Source organism: Cebus imitator, unplaced genomic scaffold (assembly GCF_001604975.1).
Source record: "Cebus imitator isolate Cc_AM_T3 unplaced genomic scaffold, Cebus_imitator-1.0 Scaffold3, whole genome shotgun sequence".
Classification (NCBI taxonomy): Eukaryota; Metazoa; Chordata; class Mammalia; order Primates; family Cebidae; genus Cebus; species Cebus imitator.
The window spans coordinates 9,013,483-9,018,878 of NW_016107318.1; the positions used below are offsets into that span (position 1 = coordinate 9,013,483).

Below are 5,396 nucleotides of genomic sequence, written 5' to 3' on the forward strand. Positions count from 1 at the left end.
TCTCCCCCTGCTATCCCCCCCCAGCTCCCCACCCCCCACCGTCCCTCCCCTATTTCCCCCCAACTGACCCCAGACCAGGTTTTTTTTAACTTCATCCTGTCAGGCCAAGGAAAGACTCCCTTCTGGTCTCCTACCTCAGTTTTGTCTGGATTATATTACAGGCCTAACAATTAGGAGTGTGAGGACCAAAAGAAAATTTTTCTTAGTGCTATTAATATTTTGTTTTTAAAAAATTTAAAGATAAAATATTTTTAGTTCAGAAAAATAACTGCAAGAAATAGTCTTCTTATTCATAAAAAATATTTTATTCAGTTGTTAAATATCTTTAAAATATATCTGCAAAAAATGTACTAACTTCTGTCATCTACTCCACAGCTGTCTTCTGCCAGTTGAAGGTCTATGAATGTAACAGTTCAAATTAAAATTGCTAATCCTAGATTTAAGGAAAAAAGATACTAGGAAAGAGCTTTCACATTTTAACTGGCACATAAGACTAAGAACAACTGATTCTGTCAAATAACAAAGCACCTTGTACATTTTTTTTCTTGTGGATGAATGAAAATGTTTCAGAGAATGTTTAAAATTTTCTCATATGCAACTAAAAGAAATGACTAAACATACCAGCATACAAGTATCTTGATAAAGAAATTTTCTTTGGAAAACTTTAACAATGAAAGAAGAGGAAATCATTTAATTAGAACTCAAGAAGAAAGACTATCATACAGAAACGTGATCTAGTGAGAATGTGTTAATATCCATCTTGGTTCAAAGATAAGTTTGACAATTAAGTATACAGAAGTTAAAAAAAATTTATAGGTAAGTAAACTGCAGATCACCTGGGTCCCATAAGGGCATGAATGTAGGCCTCAAATTCAATGCACTGAGCAAAAGGCATTACTTTATTAAACTTCAGTAATTATTAGCAATTTTATTCTGATGAAGTTGAGACCTACTTATTTACAAACATATAGTTTTTTAATAATATAGAGACTACATTTTGAAATAGCTATTTTCTAAATTTACTGAAAGTCTTTTCCTAAATGAATTCTTATGTTCTTATGCCCTTTTCTATTTACATGGTGAAATCCTACTCAGGATTCAATTTTCAAGTAAAATAGTCAATAAAATAATTAATAAGTTATATAATTTACTTAATATTCAATCAATGCAACTCCCCAATATCCTCCCTGTACTTTTTATGACTAGCTTTTTTTTTTTTTTATACCCATATAATTTTCCTCTTTGTTTTCCTAGGGCCCTCTGCAAAGACCTTTGTTATAGCACTAAAGCTGATTTATCACTCTTTTAGACATCATAAATTATTAAAACCCAAAGCAGAAGTATTTCTTTAACTTTAAAATTTTTTCTGAGAACCTGGCACATAGTAAGTGATTAATGAACATATCTTAATTACCAAGGAAAAATGAATAAACAAAAAAAAAGTAAATCAATTAATGGTTGAATGAAATAATTGACAAGTGTTGGTAGGAAGGGTAATTATCATCCTTCTCACTTCCACTTATGTTTCCATTTCATTGACCCTTACTTTTATAAACCTGTGCTCCTATCATCGGCCTCCAGCAGTCTCTATGGCTTCTCATTGATAACATTTATTGTTCTCTCTGTTCACTTTTTGTTTCCTTCTCCTAATTTGATTTCTTTCTTCTCCACCCCAAACTCACCATTCGTAGGTGTATTCAAGACAGATTCAACTATTTAGCATACCGATTGTTTGGCCTCATCTCCTCTATAACCTTGTCTGCTTCTTGATTCTGTTATTACCTAACATTGTTTTTTCTTTGACATAATAATTTGAAACCCCTATTCTTCAGCCTTAGCTTCCGAATTCACTAAGTTTGCTTTAGTCATCCAGAGCTTTCTGGAACCTGCTTCCTCAACTTCTTTACTTCTCTCCAAACACCTTTACTCTCTTTTCCTGCTCATTATGATCCGTCATAGCCCACAGTCTATTAAAAACATTCTCAGGACTTCTTATAACTCTGTGCCAGCTTAAGAGCACTGGAGAAAATCTCAAATTTTCTCATGTTTATGCAACTATCGAGTAATATTTTCCATCTCAGTTCTGCCAATAATTGTATTCTTCCATAATTCTCCCTCTCTTACTCTCCAGAGTGGCAAAACTGACTCTGCTTTCTGTGAGGTGTTTACTCCAATCAAATCATAAGTGCTTTTGATAATCTTCTAAATAAAATTAATATTTTCTTCGAAATAATGTCTTCTAAATAAAATTTAATATTTTCTTCTTTCCTGCTCTACTTCACTTTCTATGTTTATTGTTGAGATTTAAGTTTAAGCATCACATTCTTTGTTCAGCTATTCCAGACTCTCTAATTAATATTAGGCTAGTATTTCCTCCATGTTGTCCTTCACCCATTATAGCTACTTTCGTGCTTTAGTTTTCTGATTTAATGGCACATCTTCCTTAATATACTACTATCAACATAGGAAGAATAACTGTCTCCCTTAAAATTAAAAATAATATGTATTTTTCCAAAGTGCTATAACCTAAATGTGTCCCCCAGTATTCATTGGTTGAACACTGAATCCACAGTGAGACAGTGTTAGAAGGAAAGGCCTGATAAGAAGTGTATAGGTCATGAGAGTTTCACTCTCATGTATCAATTAAAGCTGCTGTAAAATGGGGTACACTGGAGTAGATTATTCCACTCTTCTGTTTTTCTGCCATCCAGGAACACGGTTTATCCTTTTTTGCCCTTCCACCTTCTGCCACATAAGGATGCAGTAAGAAGCATCCATGCCAGATACTAGGGCCATGATCTTGAACTTTCCAGCCTCCAGAACTAAGAGGGAATACACTTCTGTTATGTATAAGTTATCCAGTCACAGGTATTTTGTTATAGTAGTATATAATAAACTGAGACACAAAATAGTATATGAATATGGTTAAAATATCTACCAATAAAGGGTTTATTATATAACAGTTAACTTCACCTTGCCTCAAAATTCCCAACACCCAATCTTACTCCCCAGAGGAGAATTACATTGAATTATTTCAACGCTTTCTAAGAGATGACCTCATAGCTGTGTATAATATGTTTATGTCATTGTTTCTTGAGATCTTTTAAGACATTACCAATTGTCTTTTTAGAATAATAATAGATCAAAATGTAGCTTGACTCAACCCATCTCTTCGTGTTCCTTACATTTATATTTAACACTTTCACTACTTTTAAGAGACTACTTAGCCTCACCAAACATTTTTTTTAATCTCATAGAACATAAAATAACTTTCAAAAACTCCCTTATACACTTGTAAATTAGAAACTGAAAGTGTTCACTATATGTTTAAATGGTCACTAAGGGCATATTCTAAAGCATACTATAAATACTTAGTTTTTAAAATAAATAAAAATATTTCATTCTTTCAAAAATGTACTTAATTTTTTTAAAAATTTCATTTGTTTTTCTTTCTTTCTTTTCTTCAACATTTATTTTAATTTCTGGGATACATGTGCAGGGTGTGCATGTTTGTTATGTAGATAAATGCGTGCTATGATGGTTTGCTGCACAGATTGACCCATCACCTAGGTATTAAACCCAACATTTATTATCTATTCTTTTTGATGCTCTCCCTCCCACCACTCCCTCGGCTGGCCCCAGTGTATCTTGTTGCCATCACATGTCCATGTATTTGCATTGTTCAGCTCCCACTTACAAGTGAGAATATGTTCTGTTTGGTTTTCTGTTTCTGCATTAGTTTGCTGAGGATAACAGTAGCTTCCAGCTTCATCCATGGTGTAGGGGGTGGTGGTGAGGCAGGAGAATCACTTGAACCTGGGAGGCAGAAGTTACAGTGAGCCAAGCTTTTGCTAATGCACTCCAGCCTGGGCTACAGAATGACACTCCTCTAAGAAAATAAAAAGGAAAAGGAAAAGGAAAGAACGAAAAAGCGAGCAAACCTATTTGAAAGTATTCTTAGAAGAATTTGGCATGTGTCCTTTTTAGTTGGAGGTACACATGAACAAAGAGACTGCTTTCTCCATGGAATATTCTGGCTATACGTTCAGGGCAAATACAGTGGACAGCAATGATGCAGCCCACAGTAGTTATATGTGTATTGTTCATGTGTTTCATCATTTCCAAATTGAGCCATTTGCTCTGACAGGATCTAACCAAGAGGGTTGCCTACAAAGCTTAAGGGACCTCAGCAATCATAAGCTCTTGGGTATACAGCCAGGAGAAGAAGCTAAGGGAAGTATGGAGAGCATCATGTACAGATGAGAAAGCAGTGCAGTATCTAAGTTGAGCTTCTGAAGAATTCACATCTATGAGATTTGAAAAGAGCTGACCCTAAGTCAATTCTAACATTTCAGTAATCATAAAATAGTACACTATAAGGACACTTCTAAGAAGCTGACTTACAGCCTCACTAGCCAATTTTGCCAAGTGGTCACAGCTGACCACAAGGAAAACCATTAAATGTAGTCCTAATTCTGTACAACAATGTGCCTCACTAAAATTTTGAAGAATGTGGAATCTTGTGTGATATCTGATGTCTCTACAATATACACTGATTTTAGTACCTAGTTATGTCCAGGATTTTCAAGTAAGATATTTTCCTCCATTGCTACATTTCTGCCATAAATAGTTAAGTGTATGCTCAGTCTACCATCTTGGATCAGAAGCCAGAACATCTATTTAGTGATTACTGCAATCACAACATCAATAATAATTTCTAGTAAATTGTAAGGGCTCATAATGTATTTGCTTGATGAACAAATAAATGAATGACTAGACTCTAAAATAAGTGGCCAATAATAGGCACTAAATAAATATTAATTCATTTTTATATTTCTTTTAGCAAAGTGAAGTAGCCATTTTTATATGCATTTAAACAAGGCATAGCTATCTACATTCTGAACAACATTGATATTAAATTACAAATGTATTTGTTAAAATGTAATTTCTATTTAAGTAAATTTAAATGTTCTGTTGACAGATTACTAAAATATTCTTAAAATCTATTATTTCTAATATTTTCTTCTCTAATATTCTTATCTAAAAATCATAAACAAACACATTACTTGATATTTATACAGACATAACTCATCATAATGAATTCAGTTTTCAGGTCAGTTAGCCAAAAGCAATGACAAAAATCAATTTAAACAACCACAGTACAGGAACTATACTTTTTCAAAAAGTTTAAATCATTATTAGATAGATAAGTGTCATGGACAACATTGACATTGGAAAGATTTCACATGATATCCCAAGGCTCATTTTACTTCAACTATTACCTGTGAATGGTCAACAGAAAATAGTGCTAAATCACAATTAGATATATTATTTAAAGTAAATGTCTGGTAGATCAGAATCAGAAAACATTGTGTTTTCAAAATACAAATAGAGTG

General features: G+C 33.3%; 1 pseudogene; it reads right to left on the bottom strand.

The window, feature by feature from the left end:
• The window catches only part of LOC108305853, a 9,509-nt pseudogene extending 7,552 nt beyond the window's left edge, over positions 1-1,957 (bottom strand).
• Between the last annotated feature and the right edge of the window lie 3,439 nt (positions 1,958-5,396).